Source organism: Vicia villosa, linkage group LG7 (assembly GCF_029867415.1).
Source record: "Vicia villosa cultivar HV-30 ecotype Madison, WI linkage group LG7, Vvil1.0, whole genome shotgun sequence".
NCBI lineage: Eukaryota > Viridiplantae > Streptophyta > Magnoliopsida > Fabales > Fabaceae > Vicia > Vicia villosa.
This window is the reverse complement of record NC_081186.1, coordinates 120,149,939-120,167,285: the sequence shown is the minus strand read 5'-3', so window position 1 is coordinate 120,167,285 and position 17,347 is coordinate 120,149,939. Positions and strand designations below refer to the sequence as shown.

Below are 17,347 nucleotides of genomic sequence, written 5' to 3'. Positions count from 1 at the left end.
TTAGTTATATTAATACTGAAATGGAGAGAGAAATTATTTAAGGCAAACTTATAGGATATAAATAAAAAATTATGATAATCAAAGATGGAGAAAGAAATTATTGATCAAAATAAAGATAGAGAAAAAAAATGGTTTCGAACCCACAACTAACAAGAAGGTCAGCAAAACATTAATTCTCTTTACAAGGATTATCATGCATTACCGTTTCTCACTTTGTTGTTATTTTTTTATGGGAAAAGCTATTTCATTACGAGAAAGGCCAAGAGGCATTACAAACAACAATAGACTTATGGTATAGGACAAACCACATTCATAATTGAGAAGTATCTAAGACATTACACATAAATTTATCAAAAGATAAAGGAATACAACCAAACCAGAAGCAACAACATATCATCAAATCATCAACTCTTGTAAGAGCATCATTAGTGACAATATAAGAATGATAATCTATTGTCTTTTTCCAAATCCAACTAAGGATGATATCTTTGACTTGTGTATGCGCATATCGACTTCCTCTGTTCTCAAGATTGTCCATTTTCATGGAAATCTCAAAACTTTGTGGTTGACTAGAGATAGTGTTACTCCAAAACACAAAAATCCTTTGAGGCTTTTTATCAAACACTATGAGTGCAGTCTTAAAACCCAAATGACCAAAGCATAAAATAGACAACATAAAGACATAAAAAGCTAGATCTGAAAGAGGGACAAAATACAACCTGTTGTAAAACCACGATGGCTTTGGGGTGCGTGAATCATAGCCAGTAGAGCATAAACAGAGGAGAGAGGCGGCTTTGAGATGCTAAGACCAACCTTGAGGATATTTTCATCTTCTAGTAGTGGTGGTGGCTCAGGCGGTGACCGGCTCAATAGAGAGGAGGATGGTTGAGTGGTGGTTTGCAAGTTTCTCACTTTGTTGTTGCTATTGAGGTTCATAAAGTAAAAATAAAAATATAGAATTGTAAAAACTACTACTACAATGACTTGAACTCAATACCTACGAGTTCCATACCCATCGCTTTTACACTCAACTACTGCTTCAAGTTGTTAAATTGTTAGCGAACATTATATTTATTATTTAATTTTATTATAATTATTTACGTCTTCACTCGATTTTGAGGCCCCCGATTTTTTGAGGCCGTGGGCCTGGTTGCCCTGACCCAAGGCCGACCTTGGTTATATTGAGTCAGTTGTGCACTGGCTTGAAATAAAATTTCTGACAATAGACAGTGAGATTGATCTTCTTGAATTAGTCGGTCGTAAGATCAAATATTAAAATTTCAAAAAAAAATAAATTTATTATGTTACTTAAGTTGTATTAAAATTTCATTCTCAAACAAAAAATATTATTTGTTAAAGAAAAGTTATTGGCTTAATTACAGTTTTGATCACCCTATTTTTCTTGATTCACGAAATTGGTCTCCATATTTTAAATTTAAATAATTTTGGTTCACTTTAATACTTTTTCACTTAAAATTAATGATGTTTTCACTTTTTAAATAATAAATTACGTGTAGTACATGATATATATAATTATAATTATAATTATTATTGAACTTTATAGATAAAAATATATGTTAAAAAATTAAATAAAAAATCATCAACTTTCTTTTAAAAAACATGAGAGAGGACTAAAATTGTTCAATTTTAAATTGGGAAAACAAAACTGTTTGAATTTAAAATAGTGAGACTAATTTCGTAAATTAGATAAAATAGGAGGATCATAACTGCCAAAATTATTTATATGAACCTCACTTATAAATTTTTTCAAAAGGAGGATAACTAAAAATAAATTTGTTTCTTTTAAGGGAGAATATGGGAAATGATGACATAAATGAAAAATAACTAATCACATTTTTTATTATTTCTTGAAATTACTTTTATAAAAGATTATTATTTTTCATTTATAAATTAACTTTATCCTCTTAAAAAATTAGTTAAGAAATATAGAAATTTATTTTTCTATTTGGTTTTTCTTTATAAGTAATTTTGTATTAATACAAAGGGGTTCTAACCCAATACAAAAATAACAAATCAATAGACTAAGCAACAAAAGCCACAAACGGCAAAAAACTAACCATCTACCAACTCCATAGGATGAAAAATCCACTTAGTCTTATCCAAATCTAAACCTTTATTGGCAATGATCGAAAACCAATTTCAACCAAAAAACTTAATGCTACTAAGAATATCCCAAATTATCCAACTTTTATTATTGAAAACAAGATTATTTCTACTCTCCTAATCCACCAAGAAATCAACAACCAAAAAAACATAGAATAAGAAGGTTTGACCAAAGTGGAGAGCCTATCGCAAACCTGATCAACAAAAAGAAAATAGAAATTTACAAAACACACTTGAAAGATTCACTAAGGGAAAAGAAAACTTGGATCCCTTTCTTTGAAATCAAAGATACCTTTGTACAATAAGTTTGTCTTAGGTTATGAACCTGTTAATAATGTCAAAAAGTTTGATAAAATTTGCCATGATAAAAAACCCCTAAATGCAAAACTCTTAAATGCAACTATTACAATAGAAATGGTCATATTGCTCTTTTCCGTTTCATTAAGAAAAATCATGAAAGTAAAGATGGTCATCCTCCCTCATATTTGCTATTTTTTGCAAATATGATCCTCATGTAAAACCCAATGGGGATAATTTTCAATTTAATACTAAATGATCCAAAGTGATTTGGATACCTAAAGTTAAGATCTGAATTTTTGTGCAATAGTGTTTTACAATATCAAACACTAAATGGTATCTCGATAGCAAATGTTCAAAGCACATAACTGTAGACAAGACTATGTTCTCCTCTTTCTCTCCCAAGAAATTGGGTTTTGTCTCCTATGGTGATGACAAAAAAGGGAGAATAATTGGTATTGGTACCATAAGTGAATTCTCCAGTCCAGAGATTATGAATGTTATTTTATTTTATGGCTTAAAGCATAATTTGATAAATATTAGTCAATTATGTGACAAAGGAAACAATGTAATTTTTTATTTTCTAGATGTAGAGTTATGTAAACCAAGTCTAATTAAGCCATTTTTATCAACTCTAGAAGTGGAAATAACTACACCGTGAATCTAAATAAGATTTATTGAAATGATATATGTCTTCTTAGTAACAAGGATGGTTCTTGGCTATGTCATAGGTGAATAACTCATATCCACATTGACCACTTAAATACGTTGGTTAATAAGGATTTAGTGATTGGCCTACCAAACCTGCATTTTGGCATGAAAGAGCCTATTTTAAACCTAAAAATGTTGTTTTCCATAAATTGAACCTTACAACTTTTGCACATTGATATTTGTTGCCCGTGTAGAACCAAAATCTTTTGTGATAATTTTTATGCCCTTGTAGTTATGGATGACTAATCTCGCTATACATGGAAATTATTCCTATCTTATAAAAAAGACGTATTTGATACCTTGCAAGGATTAACTATAACAAAAAATATTAAACATTTCATTGATCCATAGTGATCATGGTAGTGAATTCCAAAATATGGAATTCGAAAAGTATTGTAATGAAAATGGAATTCAACACACTTCCTCCACTCGATGAACTCCCCCACAAACGGGATAGTGAAGAGGAAGAATAGATCTCTAGAAGAGCCAGCGAGGGTGATGCTCAATGAGACTAAGCTTCCTAAATGATTTAGGGTCGATGTTGTAAGCATTGATTATTATGTTATAAATTGTCTCTTGATAAGACCAATTCTAAAGTTGACGCTCTATTAATTGTATAAATGAAGAAAGCCCAATATCTCTCATTTACATGTCTTAGGATGAAAATATTTTTTGCTTTAGAACGGGAAAGATAATCTTGGGAAATTTGACGTTAAAATTGATAAAGATATATTCCTTGGATATTCCACTTATAGGAAGACTTTTAGAGTTTTTAACAAAAGAACCCTGACGATAGAAGAAGAAATTCATGTTACCTTTGATGAGTCTAATCCCTTATCTATAGAGGTAAATGTTGTTGACTGTGCAAGTATCCATGAGAAAACATCCTTGGAAGACGATGATCAAGATAAATATCAAGATCAAGGTCAAAAATAAGGTCAAAATATAAATAGAGATACCTAAATTGAAGAGGCTAACTTGGAAAATTAAAGTTTTCCTATAAAATAAGGGACCTGTAAGGACATGAGATTTAGAATGTTATTGAAGCTAACTCAAAGAAGTTCCAACACTTTGGGGGTAGTCTGGTGTTGTAACATTGGGTGTTACATTATAGTTTTCTTCTTTACTTCACACTCATTATAGACTTTCTTTCCTCTGATCTTTATCCCTGGCATTCCTTTAATGACTCCTTTAAGTCTGACGTCCTTCATTCTATTGAACTAAAGGTGTCCAAGTTTCTGGTGCCATAGCTTTACTTCATCCTCATTGGTTGTTGTACATGTGGAAGTTATTTGAGATTCCCACAAGTAGCAGTTGTCTTTAGACCTTACACCCTTCATGAGAATAGTATCTTTCTCGTAGTTCTAGGATTCTCTCTGACTCTGCAGACAACTTTTTCTTCCCAAACAACTCCTAACTCTAATTCCTCTCTCTATTTAAATAAAACTCTAATATTTTTATTAATTCACTAACTCCCCTCAATTCTCACTAATTCCACCTTTTCCTTTAATTTTAAATTAAATTTCAATTTCCTCCCTAAAGCTCAATTTTTCCTTATCCCATATTAATTTAATTGTATAAAATCATAAATAATTCTAATAAAATTTAATAATCTAAAAAATTATAATTAAATTAAGCACTATAAATTCAATTAAAAATATTAAATTAAAAAACCAAGGTGTTACACAGTCTAGTTTTTCACTATGGACCTTAGCATGTGGTGAAAAGTAGTGCGCTTACTATCACACTATTCGTTTCCACAGGATATCAACTGTTGTGGAATACTTCTCCCAACCGTGGTGATAATTTTTGTAGTTGTGTTAGTTAGTGAGGTCATAATAAGAATTCTAGAACCACGAGAAAAATTAATTACTTTAATCTCTGGAAGTTCTCGTCCAACCTCGACGAATGAGACTCACCACTTCGTAACACATCAAATCAAAGTAAAGTACCTTCTTCCAATATAAGATCGATGACTACATCCTTAAAGCCCAAAAATGACACGCATAGTCCCAAAAATATAGACCTTCTTCAAGGAAGAGACATACGCCTATCAAAACCCACAACACCGTACCTGTCACGCCGGACAGACATGAGCTCAACTTCTTCCTTACATAGATACGGAGGAAGAAGTTTGAGCGATGGTTCATCGTCCCGACTAAAATCTATGTTCCACCTTGTTAGAAAGGTCTTAGTACAAGAAAGATCTCCCTATGAGGGACACATTCATCTCATGAATCAATGACTATGATGTTCCCAAGGACCTTCACAATCCCATAATGATGGGATCACGAACTATAACAATTGACTCTGACAATCATGTAGAGACCGTGGTTGTCATCTTCACATTCTGAAGTTCTAAGAGACCAATCAAATGCAATATGGTAATGTTGACTTAAGTAACTCCAAACACAATAGGAGAGTTAATTGTGATATTTGAAATTCAATTTATCAAATTTTTAGTTTTTAAGATATGTATATTAGTTTCGATAAACAAACAAAGAAATGGCAGTGGAAGATCAAGAAAAAGATGGATACATAGAGGAATAAAATAAACAATGTAAACAAAGATATGAGATATAAAGATAGTGCACGAGAGATTTATACCGGTTTTACCTAACTAGTTTCCCTACTCACGTCTCTGAGAGTTTTTCCTTGAGGGTTTCCCTAAAATCAAACTCAAAGGTAAGATTAGGACTCATACCAATAGTTCTAGATCCAACAAATTTACCTTTACCATAAGAAAAAATTTCTCCTCTCGTAGGAGTAAAATAAGAGAACATATTTATTTCTTCAGTTAAATAATTTGATCTGCCACTATCAACATGACTTTTTGATTTCGAGCTATCAAGTATGTTTGCATCACAACTTGACTTTTTTGGGCACCCAAATCTTTTAGGGTATTTTAATGTTAGCGAGATAAACGTTTTCTCAAGATTTATCGTTAGAATCATAATTACCAAAATAAGATGAAACAGACATGTTCCTCATTTTCATGACATTCTTTATAAAAATTAGAAAGAGTATAAACATTCTTATTTTCATGACTTTTTTTAATAAAACAATATGAACATTTTTATTACAATATTTTGGTTAAACTTTTTTACATTTTGATGTTTATTTGCATGACATATGTTACTAAAACTTTTAATATCTCTAATGTAATTAAATTGATTCCTATTTTTGAAATTTTAATGAGATAAAATAGTTTTAATATTATTTTATGTGATTATTATTATTATTCAACAAAACAGAATTCTTGTTATAAGATATTTAAAACGATTTATCAAATGATAATCACATGTTTTATCGTGTGTGTGCACCGAACTTAATAGAAAATTAAAAATTACACGAGAAAAAGCTGGTACTTACAGTCCTACAACTAAAAATAGATTAATGCATTATGCAATCTTATGAAAGTCCCATATTCAATACGTTAATTACATGATATTTAATTTTACGTTAAAATGAAAATCTTCGGAAACTAGACAACAACGTCGCTTTGGCCGAGTGGTTAAGGCGTGTGCCTGCTAAGTACATGGGGTTTCCCCGCGAGTGTTCGAATCACTCAGGCGACGTTTTTATGTTTTTGTAATTCTCAACTAATTTAACTATTTAAATAATTAAATTTAATAATAGATTTATGGAGTAGTTAACACGGAGGTTTCAGGCCAAAATTTGACGTCAAAAACTACATTAAAAAACTTGTGAAAGTGATTTGAGATTGGGATTAAAATGTTGATTTTTTTCTCAATTTTTTATGGATGGACAAAAATATTTCATATTGTATATGTTGTCCATTTTTTAATAAAATAATATGATGTGGATTTTAACTTGCCGATAGAGATTTGTATAAATTCGGATGGATTAATAATTTTTTTAAATATATATAATATTTCTTGTACAATTTTGTTTACTATAGTTTTACTGAATTTAAAATACAAATAAATATTTAATTAATGTGATTAAGGAATTCTTAATAACATAAAATATTTTTTGTCAAATAGTTTAATAGATAAAAAAATATGGATTAATGATTTTTTTAAATATAATATTTCTTGTACAATTTTGTTTACTATAGTTTTGCTGAATTTAAAATACAAATAAATATTTAATTAATGTGATTAAGAAATTCTTAATAACATAAAATATTTTCTGTCAAATAGTTTAATAGATAAAAAAATATTTTTTTAAAAGTGGTTTTTTTTTTTGAAAATCTTAATATCCGGTCTTACAACCGACTAATTCAAGAGGGACTAATCTCACCGTCCACAAGCGAAAACCCATTTAATGTCAGAACAACTTTCTGTATGAAATGGTCCAACAAAAAAATTTAAATGTTTTGAGTTAAATTTCCTACAATCAAATATTTTTATGGACTATTTTAAAATATTTTCAAAATCAATTTGGATTTTAAAGTTGAAAAAGTAGTGACTAGTTAATCTAAACTAATTGACTTACATATAAAATAACAAAAAGAAAATGATGTTTTATTTAGAAGGTATGTGTTTAAATCTGATAGAGCTATAAAACAGATAACGAGAAATAAATTATTTTTCAGAGTAATTTAAATACATAGATTATTATTGAATAATTTTTTTTATTTATAGAATCATAATATCAATTTAATATTTAATTTTAAATTAGATATATTTTATAATCCTTACCTTATATCACAATTAAAACTGGATATAAACAAAAATTATATTTCTCATAATTTTAATTTTAATAATTATAGATAACTATAAATTTTATTATAAATTTTATTAATTAAATAAACTTTATTTTTATTTGTGTTACTCTTATATAAAAGCTTTAAAAACTACAAAGATTTTTGTTTAATCAACATGATATGTGAGAGTGGACAATATAACTCACCGTATAGAGATAATTTTGTATTCAGTTTTGTATTTTGAAAGATAATTCAATTTTGATAAAAAAAGTTATAAATATTTAACTACCAAAATTAACATTAATTTCATAATGGTTTTTTCTTCACCCACCTCCGTATGGGGGTCACCCCCAGCGAAAACCCAAAACTGCCCCTGCTTCGGAGATGCATCTCCGAAGTTATTATTTTTTTGAATTTTTTTTGACTTCAGAAATGCATCTCCGAAAACACCAAAAAAGTGGTGTTTTCGGATATGCATTTCCGAAGTCAAAAAAATTCAAAAACCGTGCATATTTTCGGAAATTCATTTCCGAAAATATTGCTGCATATACAAATTTCCCTCCTTCACTATTTCATCATTTTTCTCCAAAACTTCCCCAAACCCTCTCCAAAACCCAATCAATCTCCATCCATTTTTCGTCCTAAAATCAAGTTTCAAACCGTTGATCACGTTAAAGGGAGCATAGAAAGCTACAATTTCAAGTAAACATCTCTCATTTCATCCCCTATTTCACTACATTGATTCAACAAATTTATGCTGAAACTGATATGGTTCGGAAGTTCATTTCCGAAATATATTACCTAACAAATTTCGGAAATGAACTTCCGAAATATGCCCTGGCAGTTAAAAAAAAACTGTTTTGGCCAACTTTTGCTAATTTTTTCATTTGTTTGGTATGGTGCATCCGGACAACAATGTGCAAGACAATGACGCAGTAGTTCCGGCAATTGTCAACGTTAATAACGATCCGGTTATCGACGTTAATCCTATGATCAATGCGGTTGATGTTCGGCAAGAATTTACAAATGATCGGAGCTTCGGTAGTCGCGAACAATTGATTGAGTGGGTTCGGAACGAAGCTAGTAAACTTGGATTTGGAATTGTTATTTTAAGGTCTGACAACGGAAATAGTAGGCGGAAAGCTTTCGTTGTTTTGAATTGCGAACGAGGTGGGAGTTATGTACAATCAAATCGGGTGCTAAAACACGACGACACGGGATCGAGAAAGTGCGGGTGTCCTTTTAAGTTGCGTGCTACTCGGAGGGTTGATGATTTGTGGCGGTTAAGCGTAATTTGTGGAATTCATAATCATGCCTTGGATTTCAAGTTACACGGACATCCGATGGCGTGTCGTTTGTCCCGCGAAGAGAGGAATGTGATATCGGACTTAATGATAGTCAAAGTGGCGCCTCGCAACATACTTGCCGATTTGAAGCGTAAGAAACCGGATAGCGTTTCAAATATCAAACAAGTTTAAAATGAACGACACAATCTCAAGGTTTTAAATATGGGCCCTCGGTCGGAAATGCAACAACTTTTGAAACTACTAGGCGATAACAATTATGTTTCAAGCTTCCGAACCTCCGAGGATAAAGTTACCGTGCGTGATATTTTTTGGACTCATCCCGAAAGTATCAAATTGTTCAACACGTTTCCAACCGTTCTAGTCATGGATTCGACGTACAAGACAAACAAATATAGGCTTCCTCTTCTAGAGATAGTCGGTGTGACCTCGACGAACAAGACTTATTCGGTCGGGTTTGCTTTTTTGGAGTGTGAAAAAGAAGAAAACTTTACATGGGCTTTGGGAATTTGCAAGTCTTTGTTAGTTGATCAAGAGGTTATGCCAAACGTCATTGTCACCGACCAGGACAATGCTTTGATGAATGCGGTTGATACCGTCTTCCCGACATCGACCGCGTTACTTTGTCGGTATCACATAACTTGCAACGTGAGAAGTAAGTTGAAACCCGCGGTTGGGACAAAAGATAGGCCGGTGTTGTGGTTGAAAGGATAATGTCGGCATGGAGGCAAATTTTGGATGCACACTCCGAAGAGGTGTATACCAAGAAATTGGTACACTTTAGGTCTTTGTGTGGTTCCATTAAGACATTTAGTCATTACGTCGAATCCACCATTCTTGACAAAGTTAGAGAAAAAGTCGTGTGCGCTTGGACAAATCGAGTTAGACATCTTGGTTGCACCACGACTAACCGAGTTGAATCCGCACATGCGGTCTTCAAGAGGTAGTTGGGTGATAGCAAGGGAGATTTGTGTCGCGGATGAGACACCGTCAACCAAATGCTCCAAAATCAACACAATGAAATTCAAACATCGTTCGGTCGGAGCAAGATGGTTATGGAACACCGGTATAAGGGCCAAATTCTATTCTCCCATTTGATTTACAACATATCCCGGACGGGTTTGAATTTTTTGTTTCATGAAGCGAAGCGGTCGGAGACCACGGGGCCGGATAGTTCTTTATGTGGGTATACCATTAGAACTACATACGGCCTTCCGTGTGCTTGTATAATTTCAAAAAAGAAGAAGTTGAATTCACCAATACGCATGGATGAGGTAGCCGACCATTGGAAGAAACTTCGTTTTGATGATTTTGCCCCGCCGAAGGAAAATGACTCCAAAATCACCATCTCAGACGAGTTGGAAGTGATAATGGAGAAGTTTGCTAAAGCGGATGACACCACCAAAATGCACATAAAAGAGCAATTGCGAAAAATCGCATTTTCGGAGACCACTGACTTGAAACTGCCATCTCAACCGGTTAAGACGAAAGGTGCACCGAAAAAGTCCGAAATTACACAAGATGACATGTCAACAAAACGATCTCCTTCCTATTTTGAACATGTTGATGCATCGTTCCCGGATTCACCGACACCGAAGTCCAAGTGTAGTGGTAACGAAGGAGCCCGTATTTCGAAGCCACCTCGCACACCGCCGATCAAAAAATCACCGATTGTCTACATTGATGAGATGCCACTTTTTATGCACAAATATATCGATAACATCGTTGATGTTGGAGGCGACGACAATTGTGGATATCGGGCCGTTGCGGGTTTGCTTGGTAAAGGGGAAAATAATCACACTTTAGTCCGACGGGAACTCATTGCGGAGTTGACTTCGTATCGGAACATCTACGGCCGACTATATGAAAATCAAGAAAAGTTTGCGAAAATTCATGATGCACTTGTTCCATCACTTACCGGTATCGCTCCGGTTTCGAAGTGGATGTCATTCCCCGAGATGGGTCATCTAATAGCAAGTGCATATGATATGGTGTGCGTCGATTTGACGAGGTTTGGACTAAGTGAGACTTTCTTTCCACTTCATAGTCGACCGCTGTTGGACGCGTCGGGCCGCATCATATGCATCGGGTATCTACGATCGCGGCACTTCGTTCAAGTGTTTTTGAAACCGGGTTGTCCTATACCGGCTACTTCTTGTCAATGGACGGCACATCATTCAAATGAGGCGGAGACTTGGCCGGATCCGTTCGTTTCGAGAATGGCGGAGTTTGAAGAAATGATGAGCAAAGAGCGCGAGCAAAATAGAGAGCGGTCGAAGAACGTACCTATTTTGGACTTAGGATCCACCGATTGGTTCGGTGAATTTTAGTTTGTTCCGGATCGTTTTTGTTTGTAATGATCATTTTTGTATGTATTGTTGTTTATCATGTAAAATCGAACCGATTCAATACATATATAATATAAGTATGTTTTATGTCATCATGGTGTAATTTAAGTCTATTTTGAATTCCATTTGTCCAATTTACACAACACACTAAGCAATCAACAAAATGCAAAATTTATGTCTGTTTCTGCATAATTCGGAAATGAACTTCCGAAATATGCTTGTCTGCCTCCTATTTTCGGAAGTTCATCTCCGAAATATCTCCTGAGGCAGGATAAGGTTTGTTGGGCCATCATTGCTCCAATAAGTCTATAAATACAACACACTCTTCTTCATCCTCTTCACACCTAGAAACACAAATGACACAAACCTACCCCCACCTAGCATTCGTCTACTTCACCACCGGCTACTCGATGCCGTTCCAATTTCGCTTCTCGCGCGACACGCCGTTTGCGGAGTTGATAACGTCGCTTAACACGCTTTTGCGCTATCCCGAGAATCGAAAGGTTGTCAAGCTCGAGTACCGCTCGCCATCGCTTAACGACGAGGGAGCCATTGAATTCACACCTTTTGAGATCAAGAACGACGAAGATTTAGCGGTTATGTGGACAACGTTCGACGATTTTCTTCGAAGGGCCCGATCGAGTTGGACGCGAAACTTCAAAGATCGGCGGACGACGTTATCAAAATGTTGACTCATCCCCACCTACCCGTCTTTAACAATATGTAACTTTAATCTTATGTAATGTGATCGATGTAATCTTCACCCGATTAAATAAAGCGAATCGTTCTTGTTTTTCATCTTTCTTCTGTCCAGACAATATTTCGGAAGTACATTTCCGAATTCCTCCAAGGGGGGTGAATTCGGAGATGAACTTCCGAAAACACCACATTTTCTGAAAAATAACTTTATTTCGGAGATGCATCTCCGGAGTCAATATTTTATATTAAAAAAAACACTTTTTCGGAGATACATTTCCGAAAACACCTTTTTTTTCAAAAAAAATACGTTTTCGGAAATGAACTTCCGAAACTAGGGGTATTGTGGTAAATTCACCAGAGGTGGCCAAGAAGATTAGGAGGTGGGTGAAGAAATTTCCTTTCATAATAGATACCAAAAAATTTAGTCGCAAAAAATCTTAAAACTTCTTCTAAAAATCAAATTTTAATTATAGTGAATGAACAAAAAAAATCCTCATTTTCATAATTGTCTTAGGCCTTACATTAGCTGGGTCAGCCCTAGTGACATGGAAGAACAAGTTTATATGGAGCCAACTGAAGGCTTTGCGGTTTACAACAAAGAAAATAAGACATGTTAGATATATTTCTTTATAATCTTAAACAATATTTTGAATGAGTTTAAATTAAATGTATATATAAAAAATGAATTTATCACAAGTTTGAAAATATCATATGCACTATCTTATATGTCTCATGTAGACAACATAGTCATATTTGCTTCAAATATTTATATTGTAAATTATGTGAAATCATTGTTGTATAAGAAATTTAATATGAAATTTTTTGGAGAAGCAGATGTAATTTATAAACTTAGTTGCACATCATATTATCTAAGCGTTAAACTCTTAGGCTATGTTTGGGAGTTTGGAGGGGAGGGGAGGGGATGACTTCCAAAAATGAAATTTTAAAAAAATATAGAAAAATATTTGACATTTTTTGAAAAAATGATTTTGTTTAGAATGATAAAAGAGTCATTATGATTACTAAATTTTTAATTTTCAGAATACTATAACAACCTAAAAGATATTTGGAAAATTTATGTAAGCCCTTCAAAACCCTCCAAAACCCTCCTTCAATACAATTTTTGAGTTCCCCCATTTTATGGGGTTTTTGGTGTTATGAATAAACTCAAACCCTCCAAAACCTTCATACCCAAAATCTTTTTATCCTTTTTACCCAATTCTTCTTATTTTTCAAAGCCCTCCCCTCCCTTCCCCTCCAAACTCCCAAACATAGCCTTAAAGAACACTCGCAAAAGTGTAAGGCAGAATGAATATGCAAGCATCATTGCTAGCCTTGAGTATGCCATTGATTATACTATATTTGACATTAATTGTGTTGTTTAATTATCATGCATGTTTACCATCAAACCTACTATAAACCATTGTCACACTATTGAGAAAGCCGTGAAATAGATAAAAAGGACTAAGAGTCACAAATTACATTATCCAAAGTTTCTCAATAACCTTAAAGGATACAATAAAGTTTATTGGAACATATTTTGAAGTGATTTCGATAAACAACTATTTTGGGTTCAATCCATTTTGGAAATACAAATGACAACTCTTGTATCTACTAAAGAAGAAGAAATCTGGTTAAGATGCTTGCTAGATGAAATACCTTTACAGGAAAAATTGATTTCAATAGTGTTATCCACAATGATAGTATCACATTTGCTGAAAAATTTAGAACTATTAATACAACGGTAAGAGACAAAATATATGTCGTAAGCACAATACTGATAGAGAATTTTGTTTTTCTAAAAATGAGATATTATAGTGGATCATGATCAAACTGATGAAAATTTAGTTAAACCTTTGACCAAATTATTAAATACATAAAATTCCTAAATACATATAAAATGACATACTATTTTCTTTAGAACAATGAGTCACCCATGATAGTAAGGTGACCTAAAAGATTATTGATTCCAAGAACCGTCGTGGATATTTTACTGGATGACCCCGCGAATTAAAAAAGTGTTTTTTCTTCAAGGCAAAACTCACGAGCAAAACAATGACTTTCTAGGAGAATCCCCCAATAATACGGGAGTTTTTACTAGTTTAGCTCGGTCTCCTAGTTTAGCTCGAGACCGAACAACTTCCTATGGAAGGATATTATACACAAGAGATAATACACTTTTGGTAAATTACAATTTATCCCTCACCTAGAATAATAATCCTCACTTTGATTCAAGAATACTCTTGAAGCGCTATGGCTAAATATATGTGAGAAAAATGAAAAATTTAGAGAAATGATGAGAGAAATGAAAAGTGAGATTTAAACTCATTTATAGGCAAAAGTATGGTATAAATTTATAAATAGTCCATGGGAAAAATCAATGTGATAATTGATTAGGCTAATTGATTATTGATCTCCAATAATCGATTGCACAGGCTATAAATGGAAATTTTGATAAAAATTTGTTACTAATCATTAAAAGACCGTCTCGATCAATTTTAGACCACCCAAGCAACATATAATTGATTAGGTTAATAATATAATTGATTATTTAGTTGAAAGAGGTCTTCCAATCAATTAGACACCCACCGAATCAATTGGCTAGGCCCTAAAAACATTTTTTTGGTGGTTTAGATAAAATAATAAGAAATTTATCTAATGTTTTTAGTGTATGTTTGTGTGTGTGGTTTATCCATTGTATTTTCGAGAAATATGTCTTTACAAAATATTGGTCACTCAAACATACACTATAACACCCCGAATTTAATTAATTATTTAATTAAATTAAATCAAGGATTTATTCGTTGGAATTAGTCGAGGTTGGGATTTATCAGTATTATTCTAAAGGCGTAATTGGATTAATGTGTTGAATTGAGCAGTTAAGTTGTGGTCGGATTAGTCGGAGAAACGCAATTGCGAGTTGATATTATTTGCATTATGGATCAATTGTAGTTGTGGAATATTATTGGGAATAATATTCGTTATGTTATGTGATTATTTATTTATGTGTGTTATTTGGCTTAATTGAGTAATTAGATGAATATTATGAATTGGGCCTAAGTGGAAGAAATATAACACAATGAGATTGGGTTGTGGGTTAAGCCTAATTAAGGAAAAGAAGGATAGTAAGAGAGTTAGGGTTTTAGAGACATAACTCTCATTTGGTGAAATAAGATAAAGAAGAGAAAGAAGGGAAGAAAGAGGAAAACTATGGCATGAAAACTAAGGACTCTATTGAAGAAGGTGAAGCTTTTGCTAAGGTAAGGGTGGAGTTCTTACTCTCTAAGGGTTGGCATGATGATGTTTATGGTGAGTTAGATTGTATGTTATTATCTATGGATGTGTGAGTTTGAAATTGTTAGATTTTATGATAGAATCCATGAAATTGTGTCATTAATCATGTTGCTGATGTTTGTGTATGAACCCATGGTTAGAAACATGTTTAGGAACCTTACTTGTGTGGTAATTTGCTTTCAATTGATGCATAAATGGTGTATAAGTTAGTGGGTGTTGCATGATGGGATTAGGGAAGAAAAATGGTGATTTTTGGGTTTTTGCGCAGCGTAGGTCGACCTATAGAATAGGCAGGGTCGACCTGAGCAAACCTGCAGGCAGCATCCAACTTTGGACAGATTTTTGTAAAGGTCATAACTTGAGTTTTCGGACTCCGATTGATGCACCATTTGAAGCTTTGGAAAGCTAACGCAATGAACTATACGATGATGCAATAAAATGATTCATAGGATATAGTCTCCTATTGTGTTTATTAGGATTAAGTGATGAACTATGTTGTGTTAACATATGAAGTATGCTCTTTGCGATGAATTGATATAACCATGTTGTGGTATAACTTGATATATGTTTTTCTTATGAAAATACAATGCTAATAAGATGATGATATGCACTTTCCTTATGATGAGATAGTGATGTATTTTGATGAAATAGTAAATAAATAGGCTTTAATTAAGAAGTTGAACTAATCATGTTATGTCGTTACTTGAATTGTATGCTATTGATTTAATAATGTTTTGTGATGAGGAATGTTTTGTGTATGTTTGTATGTCGTGAAGATGACGTTGAGATGCAATGCCTTACTATGAATAATAATAATAGGTTGTTGTTGCTGATATTGTATGTATTGATATGTACGAGTTGATAAAGATGTTGTATGCTATATGCGATTAATTGTGCGCATTTGATATGTATGAGTTGATGATGATGCCATGTGATGAATTAATAATATATATGAAGATGAATATAACGTGTTATGATGATTACTTGAATTAAGGAACATGATGAATTTGTTGTTGTTGTTAATATGATGAATTTGTTGTTGTTGTTGTAACATGATGAATTTGTTGTTGTTGTAACATGATGAATTGTTGTTGTTGTTGCAACATGTTGATGTTTGTTGTTGTTGTAATATGATGGATTTGTTGTTGTTACAATATGTTGAATTGTTGTTGTTGTTGTAACATGATGAACTTGTCGTTGTTGTTGTAGACCCTATGGTCAATGTTGATAAGTTGTATTGTGATGTATTGTGAAGTGAATTAATGTTGTATGATGATATGACATAGCGACGTGATTTTGAAGTGATGCATTCTTATGAATGATGATGATTTTGTTGTTGTTGAAGTTCGACATTATATTGATAATGTTCGATGGTGATTTAGACGATGTTGTGACATATTGTTTATGTGGTATGTGTGGATGTGCATCATTGAGTCACATCCATTGCATAATGCATGCCTGAAACTTATGGCAAACACGACGGCCTGAAAACTATGGCAAACATGACGGTCTGATAAAGACAACCTGAAAAACTATGGCAAACACGACGGTCTGATAAAGACAAATGAGATGTGGCCCAAGTGGAAATTGTTTAAGTTGGGAGTTTTACTCCAAATGGTACCACATGCATTTGCATAAGTTTGAGTCACATTTGAGTCGCATTTGAATTGCATTTGAATTGTGTTTGTAGTGTCGTGATGATGAGATGTTTGTCGTGATGTGTTGGAATCTTACTTGTGGCGCAGATTTAAAGGTCAATAGAATCAAGTCAGAATATTGAAGAATCAAATCAGAATATTGAAGATTCAGCAGTTTCTAATTTAGGAGATAAATTAGGAAACTTGTGATTGAAGACCTTTCTTTTAGCATAAGATATCTGCAGCTTTGTAACAGCCAGT

General features: G+C 33.1%; 1 non-coding gene across 1 annotated transcript; it reads left to right on the top strand.

Moving 5' to 3' along the window:
- Positions 1-6,628: 6,628 nt before the first annotated feature.
- Positions 6,629-6,710, top strand: TRNAS-GCU (transfer RNA serine (anticodon GCU)). The gene has a single exon. It is a non-coding gene; the product is annotated as a tRNA-Ser (tRNA).
- Positions 6,711-17,347: the final 10,637 nt, after the last annotated feature.